At 33.7% G+C, this 22390-nt stretch overlaps 1 protein-coding gene across 1 annotated transcript in view; it reads left to right on the forward strand.

The window, feature by feature from the left end:
* LOC103598221 (MAM domain-containing glycosylphosphatidylinositol anchor protein 2-like) overlaps positions 1 to 22390 on the forward strand; it is a 194375-nt gene that overhangs the window by 61226 nt on the left and 110759 nt on the right. Inside the window, exon 2 of the mRNA XM_008582197.1 lies at positions 15367 to 15563. The gene's annotated coding sequence lies outside the window, so the exon portion shown is untranslated. The remainder of the gene's footprint in view (positions 1 to 15366; positions 15564 to 22390) is intronic.

Raw genomic sequence — 22390 nt, forward strand, 5'->3', positions numbered from 1 at the left:
TGCCGGACACGGAAAAAAAAAAAAAAAAAAAAAAAAAAAAGGTATGTATCAGAGTTCTTATTTTTTGATACCAGAAGCTAGAAAGCAGTAGAATAATATCTACAAATTATTAAAGAAAAATACTGCAACTCAGGAATCCTATAGCCAGTGACCATATCACTGATCTGGAAGATAAAAGAAAGATTGGCGTACAGGAATTCAGTAAGGACATCACTCATTATATGAGGGGTCTTCAAAAAATTCATGGGAAATGGTATTATGAAAAAACTATGCATGGATTGGAACTTTTTTTGCATCAAAATAAACTTGTACTAACTCATTATAACATGTCTAAACAGCATCTAATTTGAGGCTCTAAAAAGGATAAGAAGACATCAGTTTGAAAAGAGCAACATAAATTCTACTAAAATTGAAGCAATAACAAACATCAAATTTATAGTGAAGTTTGGGTGGAAGAATGATGAAATCATTGATGCTTAACAAAATCTTATGAAAACAATTCCCCAAGGAAATCAGCAGGTAATAAATAGATAACTCATTTTAAGAAGGGACAAGACAATATTGAAAATGAAGCCCACAGTGGAAAACCATCCACATCAATTTGAAAGGAAAAAAATTAATCTTTTTTGTGCCTATAAGTAACAGGTGAAACAATAGCCAGCACCATAGACATCTCAATTGGTTCTGCTTATACCATCTGACTGAAAAACTACAGTTGAGCAAACTTTTCACTGAATAGGTGTAAAACTGTTGCACCCAGATCAGCTGCAGACAAGAGCAGAGCTTTCGATGGAAATTTTAAACAAGTGGGATCATGATCCTGAAGAATTTCTATGAAGAATTGTAACAGGAGATGAAACATTGCTTTACTAGTACAATCCTGAAGACAAAGCACAATCAAAGCCATGGCTACCAAGAGGTGGAAGTGGTCCAGTCAAAGCTAGAGTAGACTATGCAAGAGCAGATTTCATGGCAACAGTTTTTTGGGGGATGCTCAAGGCATTTTGCTTGTTGACTTTCTGGAGGGTTTAAGAACAATAACATTTGGTCATTATGAGAGTGAGAGTGTTTATAGAAAGTTAGCCAAAGCTTTAGCAGAAGGACCCTTGGGAAAGCTTCCCCAGAGAGTTCTTCTCTAACAATGCTCCTGCTCATTGACAACTTTACAAGGGTTTTGATGGGAAGTCATTAGGCATCTACCTTACAGTCCTGATTTGGCTCCTTCTGACTTCTTTTTGTTTCCTAATCTTAAAACATCTTTAAAGGGCACCCATTTTTTCCAGTTAATAATTTAAAAAAGACTGCATTTACAAGGTTAAAATTTCAGAATCCTCAGTTTTTTCAAGGATGAGCTAAATGGTTGGTATCATCCCATACAAAAGTGTCTTGACTTGATGGAGCTAATGCTAAGAAATAAAGTTTATGTTTTTATCTTTTAATTCCAGTTTTCCAACAGACTTTTTGAAACCCCCTTGCATAGTTTAATGTGTATATTCTAGTAAAGATTGTAAGGGAAAAACAGCGACCTCAAGACGGGGCAGGAATGTTGGGGGAGTGGGTAAGGGGTGAGTGCAGGTGTTTAAATCTAATGGATATGAATAAACAGTTTGCACTGTTTTAGATAAGAATTCAAATAAAAATTCTTGAAACTGAAAGCTATGAGTTTAAGGGAAATCAAAAACAATCAATGCAAAACCTAAGAGTTGAGCTTAGGGTGAGAGAAAGGGGGAAATATAAAGTATTCTAATATCTCCTGTTAGGAGGCGAGGAGGTGGAGAACAAAGGTTAGGGTCAGAGTCTGCCCTGAAGGCTATCTAAAATTTTTACTTTATTGACATGAGGGAACAATGGAAAAATTGATCACCTTGGAAAAGAAAAATATTACCTCTTCATGGGTATGTTCACAAAATCATTTATGTATTTGGTTAAAATGCATATAGAAAACTTTGCATTCTGATATGTAACGATTTACTATTTATTTCTATTTAGAACTTATGTGCTACAAATCTTTACATAACAGAATGCAAAGTTTTCTAGCACATAAGTTCTACATAGAAATAAATAGTAAAGATGTGACTATCGAATTCTTTCTCGATGAATATTTAAAGACACCTTGATAACCTTTGTATCAAGGGGAAATCAATAGGTAAGATATATACCATGTAGAAGTCAGCTGAACAGACAATTCATAATAAAAGCTATGAAGACAACAAATGCTGAATTCAATGCAAAACATATAACCCTAAATGCTTTTATTATTTAAAAAGAAATAAAACACAACAGAAATTAATACTCAATAAATTAGAAAAGAACAATAAAATTAGGTAAATTAGGAAGACAAAGTTAGTAAAGTAAAAGCTGAAAATAGAATAACAGTAAACAAAAACAAGGAGAAATTTTTAAAAATACAAATCTGGTTGTTTAAAAGGGCAAATAAAAATGACAATCTTCTAATAATTCTAATTAAAGAGAAAAGAAAGGAAGCTGAAATATGCATGATTTGGAATGAGAAGAGACATAACCTTAGATACAGGAGAGATCACAAAATTTGGAGATACTTTATGCAGCTTTTATGGAAATGGATGATTTTATAGCAAAATTTAAATTACTAAGTATTACCAAGTAATTGAGCATTGCCAAGTAAAAAATATGCTTCTTTAGATAATATTAGAAATGTGATTAAATATCTATCTGTGCTAGTGGCACCAGGCCAGATATATTTCTGCATTTTTGTTTTACCTAAAATTAAAATTAATATATGAATTTAATGCAATCTCAATGAGTAATCCCAAGAGAGTTTTGTGTTTGTGTGTGTTGTTGTGTGTGTGTTGTTGTTGTTGCTTTTAATTTGACTAAAATAAAATAATCTAGATATTAGCTGTAAGACAGAAGATTGATAGTAACCATGAAAGTGTGAAATAGAACATCAACAAAGGGATGGGACAGGGTGAAGTTGTCTTAATGAAATTCAGAATGTAAAAATCTTCCGTATCACATTAATATGGTTATGCATAGAAATAAACAAATAAATGTATACAACAGAGAAGTTAAACCAGAAATAGATCCTAATATATGTGAAATTTTAATACATGATAAAGTTGGAGTTAAATTTACTGTGATAAAATGAACTATTAAATGGTACTTCTGCTACTGGTATCTCTATCAGAAGGAAAGTAAAAGTAGATCTCTAAATGACACACCATTCAAAATTCAATTCTAGATTCATTTCAAGTCTAGCAAAGACTTTATGTATAATCTGGGGAGAAACTAGCCATTCTTTATTATACTTTGCCAAAAAAAAAAGATAATTCTATTTAACTATATAGCTATTGAACTATTTTGTCTATTAAATAGATTTATTAAACAAAATTAATAGAAAAATAATAAAAAAGATTATAATCTAAAATATACAAAGCAATTCTTTAAAAATTTAAAGAAAAATACAACTAAACCAAGGGAAAAATAGACAAAGGATGTGAGTAGGTAGTTCAAGGAAGCAAAAGTCTGGAAGGTCATTTATCAAATGAAAAGACACTAAAGTTGACTAGTAGCCAGGGAAGTGCAAATCTGAAGCAACAATCAGCTATATCACCTTATGCAGTCAGAGTGCGCAAAAATTTAGAAGAGGGAAAAAACCTATCATGACTGATATTCAAGAAGAAAAAAACTCATATACTCGTGAAATGTATGGGGTTTTTTTTGGTTTTTTTGGCAAGCAACCCGGCAAAACAGTTACAACTACTGACAAGCCAGCTTCCCTCTTATAAGAATGTCTTTTAACAAATAAGAGCCACCATGTTCAGAGACAATTAATGTAGCATTGTTTTCAGAGGCAAAAAAAGTAGAAAAACTAGACATAAAGTCAATACCCATAATATGCAAATGATTGAATAAATTATAATACATGTATGAACAGGGATATTGCACCACTATTTTTAAAAAGGAGGAGGAATTAGATCTCTATTTGGAGGGATTTCCATGAGGTATTCCATGTGAGAAAAGAAAGATTTTTTTTTAAAAGTGTTACCTGATTTAATTTTTATAAAAAGGCAAACAAAAGCCCTTACACACATACACATATGAATATATGAGCTTAGAGAAAAAACAGAATACCAGGATGTTAATTAACATGGGTCTCCCGGGGAGGGGAAGGTGTAAGAACAGAAAATGGGAGGCAAGTATTAAGAAGGAAAAGACTGAAATATGTATACATATAATACATATATACATAATTATAATCAAGTATGTGTGTGGATGTTTATGTGTGTCTGTCTGCTCCTGTGTCTCAATGTCTGTATATTTTAAAAATTCATGTCTCTCATTATCCTTAATTTTTCAGAGTTTGATAGAAAATGGGTGAGAAGAAGATAAGGGAGAAGTCTAGGATAGTTTTTCCAGGCCATCTGAAAGCTCAAAAACTCTTTCCCCAGAATGATATGTAGAATTATCAGGATATTAGCTAAGAGATATAAAACATGTAGTTACATATTTTTTAAAGCTTATAGAAGATGCAAGTGTATTCTAATTGGTGTGACTAGATGAGCAATAGCAAAACTTCACAGAAGAATGAGTCTGAATTTTATAGATAGCCCCACTCATATAATTGTTTCATTTTGAGAAGTTGGGTGTAAGTATTCCTTTTGTCTGTTTTCTTTTATAGGTTATCAGATAAAGTTATTCATTGTTCAAAAATCACTATGCTGGAAAAGATATGAAACATTTCTTGTCATCAGTATTGACACAAAATTTCCCATTGATTTATCACAGAAAACAGTGTTTTTAATTGGTTTCTGGAGAAAGTACTAGAAAACATTGATATTGATGCTGTGTTTACAATAAAGTGCTTTGTTCTTAATTATTGATATGTATAACAATGATTTAATTAGTTTCTTTTGCATAACTTCAAGGTAACTTAATTGTATTCAGGTGGTGGCAACTGACACACGCATAATCAGCATTATCTATTTTTATGTGCATTCATCTTATTCTTATAATATTAATATAAATCCTTGTTCATAAAGTGGAAAAATAATATACTTTACTAGCTTTAGAGCCTCCAAGTATATTAAGTAGTTATTTTCTTTAAGAAAACACAGTTGCATATCTTCTGTATAGGATGTTAAAGATTTTTGAAACTTCCCACAGGGAAAGATGACATCCAATACAGTATTTAGTGTGTCTTTTCCATCTGGGTTTTCAGATTCATTTGGTTTAATTCAAAGATTAAAAACAGAAAAATTGCACCAAATGGTGGAATAACCCCCTGTGGAAAATATGCTTCAGCTGTGATTATTTTTGAGACTAATTGATTCCTTAACTTATAACTATACCCCATGACTTCAGTTGCAGTTAATAACTGATTAATCATAAGGATTAATTGTGCCGGTGCATGTTGGGAGCTAAGTTAACTCTCTCACTAGAGTGTCCCCAATAGAAGTGGAGAGTAGACTAAACAAATGCGTTCATAATTTAGTGAAAAGATTTCAAACAAAGCTGTTTCGTGTGTAAGCACTAATTTTGGACTTTTTTAATGTAGAAAAAAAAATCTATTATTGATGCAAAATAAGAACAGGTCAAAAGTAATTCCAAGTTTTCTAGCTTTCAAGACTGGCGCTTGAATGAAAACCACCTGATAAACAGGGACACACCACTGTTAAAAGATATCATAAATAATGTTGATTTATAAAATCCCACATAAAAATTATGCCACTAAAATAACAATTATTTATTAAAATAGCTATTTCAGACATTGGCCATTTTCCTAAAGCAAAACTGTCTATGTTTTATATTTTTCTTATAAACTCCTGGCTCTTCCCTATTTGGATTTAAGTGTACGTCTCTCAGCTTAGGGGAAAACAAATCAATGATGAAACAAAACAAGATTCCTTTGATCACATGTTGTCCTCTAATTATTCCAATAACTCTTTGTTATCACAGCCAAGTTTTTTGAAAGGATTATACCCATTAATCTCTCCATGTTTTTACCTTTCACTTTGTTGTATACAGGAAAATGATTGTAAGTCCTGTCATTCCACTGACACAACCCTGGCAAGGTCACCAGTGACCTACTGCTTGCCAAATTTAAAGTCACCTTCCAGTTCTGTTCTTACCTTAATCTCTTTTCACCATTTATTTTGCTTTTTAGCCCCTCCACGGTTGTGGAAGAGGTTTTTAAACTTATTTTGTTTACCATTGATTTGTTTAGACTCTACTTCCTCCATCCCTTTTTTTTTCAGTCTTTTTCAAAACTTCTTTTTGCTCATGCTTGGTGCTGCCCATGGATCTCTAGTTCGTCATTTTTTTTTTTTTTTTCATTCTTCACATCCTTGAGTGATCCATTCTTCCACATAGCCTACCTCCTAAACCCATGTCTGTAGCCCACACTTTTCCTTCTGGCTCCAGTCATGTACACTGTGACTGGAACACCGATAGGTGCCTGACTATACGCATAATCCAAACAGAACTCATTAACTCCGCTACCTTACGCAAACCCTGTGAAACCCCATCCCATGGCCAGATAACATTCTCTCTACATTTCATGTTTTAGTTAATGCACTGTCTACCCAATTGCCAAAGCCAGGTCCTTGAAGAACTTCCCTAACTTATGTTTTCCTCAGGCCTGTGTGTAATAAGTCACCCGGGGAAGTTCATTTAAGCCTTCTCCTCACGGCCATTGCCATTACTTTATTTCAAAGCTCTTATCACTGCCCATCTCAATTGTGACAACCACTTTCTTATTGATCTCCTTGCCACTATTCTTGCCTCCTCCAAATTTCTCCCAGATAGAAGCCAGAATGATCTTTCTAAAATGAAAGTCCATTTCAGCTAAAAAATAATATAATGAAATTGATTCCCTTTATCATACATGGTGCTACTAATGAGTTGGCCCATTTTTACCTCTCAAACATCATATCATATTACTGCTCCCAACACCCAATACTCTTTTCTAGCTCTGCTGGGTATCTGCTATTTGATATTTGTTCTGATATCTTACAACTTTATACATGCCACTTCCTGCTCTTCAGCTGGCTTACTCGCCTTGTAATTCAGGATTTATTTCAGGCATCATCTTTTCAGGAAGCATTTACTATTCATTCCAGATAGAATTAATTGTCCATCTTTGGTTTACATCTCTATGGGATCATTTATCTATGTTTTGTTTTTTTCATTTGACTCATCTTTATTTTTTTGACTCATGGATTGTAGGCTACTTATAAATTGAGTGGTTTATATGATGCCTAGCATATTGTAGATATGTAAAAATATGCATGAAAAAAATGGGCTTAAAAATTTTAGGTTTAGACATATTTTATTATGATACTAACCCTGCTACATATAAACTAGAAAAATAATCTCTCTGAAACTCAACTCCTGAAAGATTAAAAGAGATGAGGCACCTGTAAATATTAAATTAGTTGACATATATGAATTTTCTCCTCCAAAAAACAAAATGAGTACTCAATAGATATTAGGTCCATCACCATTAGTTAATGATTTTGTATACCGTGTCCTAAACATCTACATGTTGTGGTTCCCATGGGAACTCAAAAAATGTTGGTAAAATAAACTGAGTAAGTAGGTAATTCTTATCTGCACATAAAGAAAAATTGTCAGATAAATTCAGAATGTCTTGGAACATTTCCCTTGCTATTTCATCAAAGCCTAGATCAAATTTTTTTGTGCTATAAATTATTCTGGGAAACTTTAGTTGTTTCTAGAGTTAAGAAAGGTAGCATATATGTTCATATTTTTATTTTGTTAAAATGATATTAATCTTTTGGGCTGGCCCGGTGGCGCACTGGATAAGTGCGCCGCTTGGGAAGCGCAGCGGCACTCTCGCCCGAGGGTTCGGATCCCACATACAGACCGGTTCCCGCTCACTGGCTGAGCGAGGCGCGGGAGCGACGCCGAGGGTTGCGATCCCGTTGCCGGTCCCCGGTCTGGTACGGGGGCAACACTGAGGGTTGCGATCCATTGCCGGACACGGAAAAAGACAAAAAAAAAAAATGATATTAATCTTTTAATGTCTGGCATATTTAATCAGCCAAAAATAAAGTGTCAAGAAAATAATTTCAGTTATAAAAGAGTAACTGCTGCACATAAGGAAAAAAATGAATTTTCATTATATTATTATATGTATGATTAGCCTTGCTGAAAACTAATATTAACTATATTAGTAACAGATTTTTTTTTATATTAATTTGATTATTGTTCAGTATTTATGTTCATTATGTTGGTTTTTAGGAGTACACACATAACTAAGGTATAGGTCCTATGTACAGGTCCTCACATAAGGATATATTTTATAGACAACTATATTAGTTATGTTATTAAAGTATATTTAAACCAAATATTTATATATTGAATAATGTATTCAATGATTTACATGATAAATGTGAAGAATTTTGGCTCTCATTAAGTAATAAAAATCATATATTCTTTACCTCAAAGGACATTTTGCATTTGTCAGTGAATATAATTTCTAGACTTTGAATTTCACACATTTAGCCTATAAAATCAAAAAAGTTTATTTTAAAAAGAAGAAACAGATATAGACAAAATATCATCAGTAACAGAAAATAGGCCAGTGTGGTTATATAACATTCTTAAATCCATATTGTATGAAAATTGACAATAAAATAAATATGAAGACAGATCTTATGCTCCCTGAGCTACATACAAAGATTGAAGAAAACTATAAATGGTGACCTCAAGGTTTCTGGAAAAAATATGTAGTAGGTGTTCTGTCTAAATCTTGGGAATGCTGGAAGATTCGCAAGTGAGTCCCTCTAATGGAATTGCTCTCAGCTGGAAAGAGCCATCTAACCCAGGGTCAAACCTCCTCACCAGAAGAAGTTCTAATCCAGTAACCGAGCTGTGTCCTTTGTAAGAAAACTTCAGAACAACTCCGAAAGGCCTTCTCAATCCAAGAGCTCCTTTGGATTATCTGGAGCCTTTATAATGATGCATTATTGTTTAACCCTGCTCATGACTAATCCTACTTTTATTAATTTATTGATTTATTGCACTCTACCACATGCATTGATCCCGAAGGCACTCTCTGATAAATTTTCTGAACGTATATGTTCATCAAAAATCAGATTGCCAAAGAACCCATTCTGGGTAGTCTGAGGAAGTTGACTCTAATATTTTGTAGAGATGGATCAGCCATAAGCCAACTAGTTGGGTGGCAATGAGGGCCCCATTGCTGGTGGTGAGTGGATCACTGATAGCCCTCGAAAGCAATAGTGGTGAAATTGTTAAAAACCTTCACTTATGGTGAACAAGGTTAGTTACCAATGGAAGGTAATGCAGTAAATGTTCAATATCTCAGGCTTTTGAAAAATTTAGGGATAAGTTATAATTATAAAGACAATGGAATCAGTTAATTTTGGCTGGGTTCCACTTATGCAGTAGTGAAAAAAAAAATGAAAGGCCGAGTGTAATTAATCATCACTTGAGGCTGATATGTGAGAATAAAAAGACCTTTTTAGCGAATGTAAAGAGATTCTTATCTTCTGTAGCTAGAGGTCATAAAAGCTGATTATAAGACTTATTTAAAATATAACATAACCTCAGGAAGCTTGCATCTTCAGCAAAGCCAGTATATAAACCCTGGTTGGGAAAGAATGGAACCCTGACTTGGGGGGCAGGCTACCTCTGGGTTTATGAACTCAAAAACCATGAAAGTTTAGATATCCCTAAATCAAGAACTACAGTAGTAGCCTATTATTCCCAATTAAAGGCTATCACTTTTGTCTTGCTTAAAGATGATGCAGAAACTTTTTCCCTTTGAAGCAACATACATTCCTCTTAGGATATATCCCAAGCTCCATTTTTGGCCTTCTGATCAATATGTAGAGTCAATAGATAATATTACTTGGCTGTGGAAATGTTGGGTATCTCAGAGAGAAAAAAGACTATGCTTCAAATGAGCTTCAGGCCCTAGCCAATATTTATTGACAGGAGTTAGGGATGTATGTATGGAGCTGGATCCTGAGGCTGCTGGATTAAGTGGGATGGAGAATAAGATTAAATGAGACTGGAGATAGAGAATAGGATCAAGTGTGAACAGAGAATAAGAATTTATTGATATGGGAGCATTCTCCCATGATACAAGATTTAACACCTTGGCAAGGACAGCATGAAACAGTGTTATACACTACTAGGATGGCTCTTGGAAGCTTGAGGAAAGCAGTGGTCCCCACTAAATGAAACATAAGTGTCAGAACTGCTGTGCAGACTGTTTTTAAAAAAAGGGATTGAAAGACTCAGCTGTGGGCAGGCAAAAGTGAATATATCAGATAAAGTCCAGAAATATCATCAGCTCACTTTATTCTGTTTAAAGGCTTGGAGGACACCCCATTGGCTAAAGCACTAAGAAGTCCTGATGACTGAGTCACAAGTGTCATTGAGATACTCAGTGGTGAGTGTCTTCTGTAGGCAAATGCTGATGACAGGAAATGCTATTACAGAATTGGGCTCTCTGATAGCAATGAAGATGAAAGAATCTCAAAATTATTAATAGAGTCAGGTGGCAGTGCTTAGCTGTCACAAGCAAGGTAGACACAATTATCTTAATAAGCAGCTAGTTCAAATGCATCTAGGACTCTAGACTCACTGAGAACTGTGAAGATGGTTGTATTAGTCCATTTCTGTTGCTTGTAACAAAATATTTGGAACTGGGTGATTTATAAAGAAAATGAAATTTATTGCTTACAGTTTCAGAGACTGGAAAGTCCAAAGTTCAGAGAACGCATCTGGTGAGGGTCTCAGTGGTGGCGACAGTGACCCAGTGGTCTCACATGGCAGAAAAAAGGCAGAGCAGAGGAAGAGACTGACCTTTCATGTGCTCTTCTGTTAAAGCCCTCAGAACCACGCCCCTGGCCACCACTATTAATCCACTCACTAGAGCATGGTCCTACAATGCAATCACCTCTTCAAGGCCCACCTTTCAACTACCATAGTAGGATCTCCCACCCTCAGCAGTTACAGTGGGGACTAAGCCTCAATGAGGTTGGGCAGTGGGGAAGGCACCCAATCTACAACAATGATTAATAGGACACAGCATCTCTAGGGGCAAAAGAAGTGGACAGCTATCAAAATATTGTACAGTCTACATAAGTAAAATCAATAAAAATGATGACCAGGACTCCTTGCCCAATATCTGAAATCAAGGCAATTTTCAGACCTTGAACTCATTGACTAAAAGGGCAACTGAATCAACAGAAAGAACCCTGAAACACTATAGCAAATACAAATAGAAATGATTCTCCCAGATTTTTCTACAAACAGCCTACATCCATTTACTTGCATAACCATATACTAGTAAAAGGAGACTCCTGAAACATTTGAGGACTGTTGTAGGATCCAAGTTGACCTGAGTACATAGGATTCCACATTGGACACATTGCCATGGGATTATCTGGTCATATCATTTACTACATCACCTAAAATGGCAGCTTAATAAAGTGATAGAATGTCCTTTTGATAGAGCAGCTTAGACTTGCAAAGATACTATCCAGTGAGGTTTGGGTGCTATCCGCCAGGATGCAGTTAAATCCTAAATCAATGACCATTATTATGTGGTGCTATTTTTTTTTTCTTTCTGTAGAATACATAGGGCCAAGAACCAAAGAATGACCACACTACCATCACATCCAAAGACCCATTTGGGGAATCTACGCTTCCCTTCTTATAACTCTGGGCTCTGGCAGTTTTGAGGTCTGAGTTCCCAGAAACGAAAAAAAAAAAAAAAAGCTTCTCTTAAGTGACACAGTAAAGTCTCATTCATCTTTAAGCCATGGCTGCTATTTAGGCATCTTGTATCACGAAAAAGCAAATAAGAGGAGCCACTATTTTGGCAGGAGTAACTAGCCTTTATGATCTGCTGGAAGTAAGACTATTGATATGTAGTGAGGCAGTAAAGAATATGTTTGATAACCTAATTGATCCACTAAGTCATTTCTTGGTATTTGTTCTCTTGTCCAATTTTGGTGGCAAACAGACAAGTGCACCAGTCATGCTCTGAGAAGGATATGGTAACCAAAATCTCAAAATTTTCAATATTGAAGCTCTGGTAACTACATTAGATAAGCTGCCTACACCAAGTGATGTACTAGCCTAGGGTGAGAGGAATCTAGAATGTTTTCCTAGGCAAAGAGATTAACCAGAATCCTGGAGTAGCTTCTCCCAGATAGAATTGCCACACCTAGCATGCAGATCTGAGTGGATACTATAGGGCACCTACCAGACCCCTCATCAGGAACAAGGCACTCATTCCTCCAGTTGATGAGAGTATTAGCAACTGATGACTATCAGCTAAGTTCCTCTCTAGAAGTTGACTTAAGCCAAATGGAGGAGCTCCACCTAAGGCCATTCCCCCTATTGAGGAGTAGCACAAATTCAATGACTAGGTGATAGGGCAAAGGGTTGGTGTATGAAGGTTTAGCCCCATTGCCTCAGGACAGGACATGTCTGAGTGAACATCACAGCTCCAAAACTTCTCCAAAACTACTGAGACCTTTGCTGCAAGTGCACTGTAGTTCAGCCTTCCCCCTGCCCAATCCCACTTCCTTTACACCTCCACGTGTGTTGATCTGGAAGGTACTTCCCAATACACTTCAGACTTACACATCTGAGTCTTAGAGGCTCTTAGAAACCTGACCTAAGACAAATACATATATTCAGTATATATTTAGTAATATATAGGATATATTAAAATATATTTTAAGTGATATATATGTTTATATATATTTAAACTATATGTTATTACATGCACACACATGCACACAGACACATATATGTATGATATCCCTTAAATTAAATATTTTAACCATGCCATTATTTGACTTGTCTAAAACAAATCTCATTTTGGCATGTTAGTTTTTAAATCTAAAAGGGAAAAAAAATCACTGATGAAATGTATGAAGTAGAAATTTCTAAACATGAGTGAATGCAACAGATAATTTAGTCAATAGAATGTTCAGTGAGCCATTGTCACAGGATTAGATTCTCAGAAGGCGAGTGACCCGAAACTCATCCAGACCAAGGAAGAGCATGTTTAAATGACTGTTCAGGTTTAGTCTATTCCTGACCAAGCCTATTGACATTGCCACGTAACAAGAAAGAAGCCACGGATACATCAAAAAATGGACGTTGGAAGGTTTAATAGTATTAACTGTTAGGAACCCAAAACAGTCACTGTTTGCCATCTAATTCCGTTTTGTTTCTAAGCTTTCTGGCTTCAGAATATTGTTTTTGCAACATAATACAGCTCATATCTTCTGAAACTGAGCCTCCTAAAAGAAATTATGGTTTGAACAAGAAAGAAAATAATTGTTTACAATTGACTCAAAGTATCTTTCTTCATGTCACTAAGGCTGAATTCAGTTAATCAATGTCCTGTAGGATTTGATATATATATGAAGGACTAATTACTAAATAACCAAATATCTGATAGATTTTCAAAAGCTTAAAATATTTCATGATAATAATGCTGGTATCCCTAAATATCCCAACTTATTAAAACCAGACAGTGTATATCCCTGCACAGCTAACAAAGTGAATTTAAAGTGAAAGTTTCCTACTCTACCAAAAGAAGCAGTTGCTCTGTAAATTTACACTACTAAAATTAGAGGCCTTTGAGGTAGCTGTGAAAAGATTCTAATGTTGGAAGAAAAAAACCCCTCAGATTGTTGGAAAGCTAGGAATCAAAATAAGGCTGTCAAGAAATTCACATTTGAAAAAAAAAAAAAAAAACTTTTTAAAAAATGGGGAAATTTTGGATTCTTTGATTCCACAAGGCAGCTATTACAACTTTCGTTGGCTTTTTATTATTTTTAACACATCAAAAGAAATCTATTCTAAGGAACAATGTTTTTTTAAAAAATATTCAGGGTAGCATATGCTCACACATTTTGCTGTTTTTATGTCTATATAAATATTGTAGATTCTTTTCAGGTTTTCACTTACAAGTGCTTGTCATGTAGAAGCATTTGATAGCCTGAATAAATGGGCAAGCAACATTTCTACCTACTTGTAATGAGAGTTGAGTGCATTATGAATTGGTGACATAAAGTAAGAAAACAAAATGAAATCAATGGGAGTTTAAATGAGACCCTAATAATGACAATAATAATAATAGTAGTAGTAGTAGTAGTAGCAATAAATTTTATTGAGCATTTACTACATGCCCAGGACTTTTTGGACTATCTCATTTAATCTACCAACAGCCTGTAATATTGTATTATTATTCACATTTTACTGATATGGAAATTGAAGATTACAGAGGTTAGGTAACCTTTCATGGTTATAAAAGTAAAAGGTAAAGCTGGGTGTTAATACAGCAGGTGTTTGCATCACACAATAAATATATACTAGGTTTGTGCTAGTGTATGGAACTAAGAGTTTAGTGTTGCTTTAAGGCAGGCACACTTTTTAATCTCTTTTTTATTTTAAGAAAAGAAGCTGGTATATGCTATATCAAGAATTAGCAAACCATGGTCCATGAGTCGAATCTGGTTGGGGGCACCTATATTCATAAATAAAATATAACTGGAACTTAGCAGCTTCATTGTTCATTCATTTGCCTGTTGTCTTTGCTGCTTTCATTCTACAATAGTGGAGTTGAGTAGTTGAGACAATGACCCTACGACCCGCATAGCCCAAGGCATTTATGAATTGGCCTTTTCCAGAAAATGCTAAACCTTATGGTATAGAGGCCTTCTTTAGGATATATGTAAAATGGCACATATTAACTTCCAATGTTCCAGCAATAGAAATATGAATGCCTTTTACTAGTGCCTTTTGTTAGCACATTTCAAATTAGCCAATATAATATGGAATATAAAATTTGAGATGAAGGTAAAATTTAACCCAGTGTAAGATCATATTTTGTTACTATCAAGATTATAATAATTTGTAAACATAATTCTTTGAATGTTTTTAATATATTTGTTATAAAAAATTGGTAAAATAAGTACATTAAATGGAAGAGTCAATTGAGCTGTTTGATATTAACTTCTCTGTGATTCATTGTTTTGGTCAAAATCTGGAATCTGAGGGTTTTGAATTTTCATCTCTCTCATGGAGCTCTGTTTTATGTGGCTGTTGGGAAAGAGAAACATATAAGTTCATTTGTACTCTCTCAACAAACAGAGATCTTAAGAAATAATTATTACTTTTCTCTACTTCTTATTTGGAAATTCTCTTGCAACTGAGTTCAATAAGCTGAATGAAAAAAAAAATGAGTCTAGTGATAAGTAATATGTACGATCAGTTAGGAATATGCATCTTTAGTTGGGATGTATAAGTTAAAAGCCATTTAACTCAATATTGTCACTTGGTTGTTTTTATTTTTTCTAGATTTGGATGATCCAGTAGTAACTGTTCATCAAAGTATAGGTGAAGCTAAAGAACAATTTTATTATGAGAGAACAGTGTTCCTCCGGTGCGTTGCCAATTCCAATCCTCCTGTTCGGTACAGCTGGAGACGTGGCCAGGAGGTGTTACTACAAGGATCTGATAAAGGAGTTGAGATTTATGAACCCTTCTTTACCCAGGTAGGAATTAAGGTATAGTATTTCCACCCTACTTTGCTAGGATACTTTCCTAATTTAGGGACCATGCAATAGTTTAGCTATTTGAAAAGACAGTTTCTCCAAATCTGGCCTTTTACAAAGCAATATGTGCTTGACTGAAAGATCAGAGGACTGTAATATGAACGACAACTTTGTTTTTAATGTGGTATTTAATTTAAAATGTTAACTCTTCAAAACATTTTTTTAACTTAATGTATCCTAATGTATTTCTCTACCCATAGGTTTAACTAGATTTCACTATAAAGTACATAATTGTACATTTTGTGGACTGATTTGGATTTTGGACAAAATATTTCTTAAAAGGAGAGATTTTGATTCCCCCATTTGAAAGGATAAACAACGTTTAAAGAAATGAGGAATCTATTTGAATTTTATTTGGAATTAGTTTTAGGAAAAATCTGTCTTTGATTTCCTTCATTCGTTTTTGTTTTTGACTTAGTTTAGAATAATGCATTAAAATGTTAAAAATGAACATATCTAATGAGTTATTAAAAACTTACTTACTAAAAAGAAAAATTGAGTTAATTTTACATAGAGCTAATGTAATATGAATTATTCCTATGTAATGAAATGAATCTATATTTCTTGAAAAAGACATTGAAGTTTGTAGGGATATTTGAGTGTTTTTTTTTGACAACTAGAAAGAAGCACAAACCTAAATTAACAAGAACAATGTTTTAATATCAAAAAAACGTATTTGAACAAATGTTCAAAACAATTGTGACCATGAATAATAATAAAAAATGAGATAAACTACCAAATAAACAGGGATTTGACCACACGTATATAGATTTGAGATTTCTGCCTGTCCATAAATAGGGAAATATATAAATAAATTTTGTTATATTCTGCTTTACAATTTTAAGGATTAATATAGCTTTCATATCTAAACTCTAACAACATAAGGTTACCCCGAGTTTGTAAACTTCCCAGCATCTCATTTTTTCACTATTAAATAAATGTTCTTAATTTAGTAAACTAAGACCTGACCTTTTTCAGATTAATATAATTGCTAATGTCTAGAATTAACTAGTATTAGTTCTAGTATTGGAAGAATGCAGTAATTGTACAATAACATCTGCACACATATTTATTTCTGTGTTTTGCAAGTGAATTGTAAATACAAAATATTATTCTTTATTTTTTCAAAGATATAGAGTAGCTCTGACATGCCAAAATTTAAATCTCTAAAAATAATTATCACACATGTGTTACCAGTGAACCTACCATGACACAGTATCGAAGCCTGTTCTGATCAGACTCTCTCTTGATTTAGGCCACTATAACATCCGCTATTCTCTACCAGCAGGCAGGATTGAATTTTCCCCATATATTCTGCACTACTGCAATTCATTCTCCAATTTTTACTAAAATGATTTTTCAGTTAAGAAAAAAAAATTTAAATTTCATCCAGATAAAATGATCACCAATTATATACTTGATTCTTCTATTGGCAACTTATTTTTAAAATATGGACATTGTTCAAATTTAGAAAATACCTACGATAACATTCACATGTACTTAGGTTGTTCTAAACACTTATTTAGTATGTGGCTATTTCTTATCTACAAATGGGTCTGATCACTTGGAAATGACATAGTCCTTGTCCAAACTTTGGGATATCTTTTGTACTGTCAAAAGAATTAGAAGTTTGTTTTTAAATTATTTAAATAAGCACAATCAAACTTTTCACTCATTCTTTTGAATTTGTTTCTATTCTATGTAAGCAGTTCTCAGAAACCATCTTACAAGAGCTCTCAAACTATTAGCTGATAACTCTGCCTTTTAAAAGTAACTTGTATTTTCTCTTCTTTTTCTGCCATTCTGTTATGAGAAAACAGCAACTTTTTAATATGAACACTTCAATACAGACACTTCCTTTTATCTGAATATCAGCCTTAACTATGCTGCATAACACAGACTTTCTCCAGCTTTGGCTGTGCTAGTATCTCTGCTTCTTGGACAGTTTTAATTAATTCTCTTAAAAAATATTTAAGAAACAGACGTTTCTTGCAATTCTGTGTTCTGGACTAGGGGGCCGTAATTAACAGTTGCCAAGAGTATGCAGTTTTAGCTCCTATTTTAAAAATGTTTCTCCTGCCTTTAATTACATAATTATGGTTTGCTTATCTCTCTTTCTGAACTGGCTATGTATTTGTATCTGTCCTAAAAATCATGTTGAAGCAATAAATACTTTAATACTTTTATGTTATATGTATACTTAATTTAATATTAAATATATTTTATACGCCAAACTGATAGAAAGACTCAAACATCAGCATGTGGCAAATTTAGTTCTTATAGCCATAGACAATGTTGGCTTTTCCATAGACAAATGTTGTTAATAATTTTGGGGCGTGTACGCAAATCCAACCATATCACATGGCCTCCATTATCTCTCCATGTAATATTGCAATAGGCTTCTAACTAGCTGTCACACTTTATTAAAGAAAACTCCAAACATTCAGAGTGATCATTTAAAAATGTAAGTCTGATCAAATCAGAGTGAGGTTGTGTTGAATCTATAGCTCAGTTTGAGGAGACTGATAATGAGATTATTGATCTGACAATGATTGATATTTTCAATGCATTATAATCAAGCAGAGAAAAAACCTGATCCTCTTGATTTTTATTTTACTATTTTTCAGGTATAGTTTTTCTCTATAAACAATTTCAGAGCATATGTAAAATTTTCCAGTGCAAGTTGTCTTTAGGCTTATTAAGCTTTGAGATACTGCTTTGAGTCTATATGTGTGTATGTGTATTCATCACAAAGACATAAGAAGCTTGTCATTTATTTAAGAAATTCTGGAGAGCTTCTTATGAAGAAATTATCCCTCAGGGGCAAGGAAGATAGCCATGTATAGCTTCCTGCATGTCCAAGGATTTCTTTTTCATTTAGGCCATATTAGGTTTACTTTTATAGAGGGATTACAAATGCAAATACCTACTGAGAATAATATAGTAACATAAATATGTGAATCTGTCTGGTAGTATGAAATAACTGGTGAGGCCTGCTGTGAAGTGGACAGAGCATGCCTGCTCTTCAGATGACACTGCACCAGCAGTTGTCAGAGCTCTGTATTTGACTCATGGGCTGTCATTATGAAACTGCTTGACACCACATGTTCTTCAGGGCTCATCTAGTGGCACATATGATAACATTATTAGTTTCATATGATTTCACATATAGAAAGTTACAAAATAATTAGGGTTTCTCTAAAAGTTCAGTTCAAAGAAAAAATTAGAATTAATAGATTGAGAAGTTCAAGGCTGATTCCAGGCACCAGGACACATTTGAATAATATATGTGAAAATGATATGCAGAACATTTTTACCCATAAGTATACTTGCTAGCAAACAATGTCCTTATTTGTAGCTACTTTGGAAATTTGGAAGTACTGTGAATTATGGCTGTCTAGCAGTAGAAAGAAACACAATGGACTTCTGCTTGTTTTTATTTTTACAATGATAAAATATAATTTTAATGTAGGCTCTAATTTATAAAGTTATCATATCTAGTTATTTGTCTCTACATTACAATGTAAACCCATACATTTTAAAGTAATTATTCAGAATTGTGCTGTTGAGTTAAAGGCATCTTTTATTTGGTCTACATATCAAATTTTCCTTACATTTAAAATTAATTTTGTGTTGTATCCTGGAAATATTTCCCAAGATTGACTTCTTTTTTTTTTTCTCTTCCTAGCATGACTTTGCTATTTTTAATAAGATAGGAATAGTGTTTACTTTTCCTTTTGTTTACTGTGCTAGTGTTTTTATATTCATAAATATACAGAAATGAGGGTACTTCAAAAAGTTTGTGGAAAAATGCCATGTGTACTTTATAATGAAAATGTTACTTTTCGTGTTAGGATTGTTTGTATTATAGCACTTCAATAACATTTTAATTTATATCTATAGATCTATAGTCTAAGATCTCTATAGCTTCATAATGTAAATAAGACCCAGTTAAAATAACTGAGATATACTGTGTACAGATATGGGTAATCTTTGCCAGAGATATAGAGGTTAACTAGGAAAGGCTCCTCCTCTACTAACTTTGTTGATATATAAGTGAAAAGTTACAGTAAACAGTAATTATTATACAAAGTAAAAATCATTATCAAAATAGAGGTACACAATACTGTTATGGAGAGATCATTCAAGGTGGAAGTATTAGCACCTCAGAGAAACACAGAAGGAAGACAGTAGCTCCAAAGATTTCGCATGTCTTTGGTTGGCTGGAGCAATAATTGGTACACATGGGAGCAGAGGACTGTGAAGCTGGGAAGGTATACTGGGACTAAATTGTGTAAGAATTCAGATAATAAATCATGTGTCTGCTTATTTTTTAATGTTAGAAAATTAAAATTATTTTAAGGATATTATGTTTTTAATAATAAAGTTATTCAATAATAATAATTCAATAGGAACTATAATTTTGTTTTTAATAAAATAGAATTTCTAAGAAAATGAGCTATATTGGTCCTGCATGCCCATTCATATTAAGTTAATAACTATATCAATTTGAATTGAATACTTACTTGATGATCCTGTTGAGCAACAAACTCTTGTTTATACCTTTTTATAGCACGTGTTACCAGAATAAAATTGGTCTGTATTTCTGAGGCTAATATGAATTCATAAGTCTAAAATGTAACAATTCTAACAGGAATAATTATTATTATTTTTTTTGTCTTTTTGTCTTTTTTCCGTGTCCGGCAACGGATCGCAACCCTCAGTGTTGCCCCCGTACCGGACCGGGGACCGGCGACGGGATCGCAAGCCTCGGCGTTGCTCCTGCGCCTCGCTCAGCCAGTGAGCGGAGCCGGTCTGTACGTGGGATCCGAACCCTCCGACGGGAGCGCTGCCGCGCTTCCCAAGCGGCGCACTATCCAGTGTGCCACCGGGCCGGCCCTACCAGGAATAATTATGCCGTTCATACTTCCAGTCAGTTAATACTGTATTTCAGTATTGAAATACATAAGTTGGCATATATCATTATCTATTTATAAGTTTGTAATAAATTAATTAATCATTAGAGCTACAAAAAGTGAATGTAAATTGGAAGCTTTTTTTTTTTACTGATACCTGTGGATTATAATAAACTTTCTAAAATAATTATTTTTAGAAGTTCTAGTTAATTTTATAAGTAACATGGAAATACTATTTGATATGTGCATTATTTCACTAGAGCAATGTCTACATTGGTAAGGGCTACTGACTAATTTATAGCATTCTTTTTTTCCCTTTATTTCTTTTATTTAGAAAATAGCTTTAAAAGTTTAAATATAGGTGTTGCTAATCATTTTATGATTGTTCCAGAAATGTGTACTTATGTTTTATGATTTGGACATTTACTTGCCATTTTTGTTCAACTTCTGTAAAGATGTTCATGACATCATCTTGTGTATTGTAATTATACCATCTAATTCCAAGACTGAACATATTTACATCAATTACATAATTAGTTATAATTAGGCTAATTAGACTAATTATGCAATTAGACAATAATCAGCTCAAAATTCCTTTTTACAAATCATGGAAATTCACATGCAAAAAGCCTCCCTACATCATAGAATATCAAATTTATATGATCAACAAAATAAATTAATGTTATGTGATAAAGCCATTGTAAATGTTAAAGCCCACATCATATATTGTCACATGTATGCATACATGCCATTTGATAGCATATATATGTATACACACACATATCGATATTCTATTTTAAAATATATTATTCTGTTTTTTTAAAAAAATCTTCATTATTTCCTCAATGTGTTGAATTAAGTGGGTAAGATTCAAATTCTTCCACAATTCTGCCTGTTAGATTTTACTTTCCTTCAGCAGACTTTGTCTGTATTAGCCCCTCTCCCCCTTGCCATGGTATATGGATAAATCTTACACATTGACGTAGCAGACAGTTTTAAGTGGATCCTGTAGATTTGCACATCTTGGTATATTGTTTTCTGACTTTGAGAAGTTACCACCTTAGCTCACCCAGAAAAGCTCTCCAACACCAGGATAGCTGAACCACTGGGAAATTTTCGATATAGAGGTTTTATTTTCTCTTTTATCTGTCCTTCTCATATGCCCATTTTGCTGCTTTATTCTGAATAAGAATTATCCAGGATATGCATTTGGAAACTATGCCATATTTGTTGGCGTTTAGAGTGGGAATCGCTCAGTTGGTTGTCTTTTCACTATGTTAATTGTTTCTTTTGCTGTGCAGAAGATTTTTAGTTTGCCATAATCACCCATTTGTTTATTTTTCTTTTGGTCGCCTGTGCTTTTGGGGTCATATTCATGAATCTGTACCTAATCCTACTTCCTGGAGTGTTTCCCCCATGTTTTCCTTAAGGAGTTTTATTGTTTCAGTGTGTATATTTAATTATTTAATCCATTTTGAGTTGATTTTGTTATATGGTGAGAGGTATGGGTCTAGTTGCATTCTCCTGCATATGGATATCCAGTTCTCCCAGCACCATTTGCTGAAGAGGCAGTCTCTTCCCCAAGGTATAGGTTTGGTGCCTTTGTCAAAGATCAGATGGCTGTAGGTGTGTGGTTTGATTTCTGGGTTCTCCATGCTATTCTATTGATCAATGTGTCTGTCTCTATGCTAGTACCATGCAGTTTGGTTATTATAGCTTAGTAGTACAGTTTAAAGTCAGGTAGTGTTATGCCTCCAGCTTTATTTATTTATTTTTTTGCTCGGAATTGCTTTGGCTATGCGTGGTCTTTTGTTATTCCATATAAATGTCTGGATAGTTTTTTCCATTTCT

The sequence above is a fragment of the Galeopterus variegatus genome, unplaced genomic scaffold (assembly GCF_000696425.1).
Source record: "Galeopterus variegatus unplaced genomic scaffold, G_variegatus-3.0.2 Scaffold2537, whole genome shotgun sequence".
Classification (NCBI taxonomy): domain Eukaryota; kingdom Metazoa; phylum Chordata; class Mammalia; order Dermoptera; family Cynocephalidae; genus Galeopterus; species Galeopterus variegatus.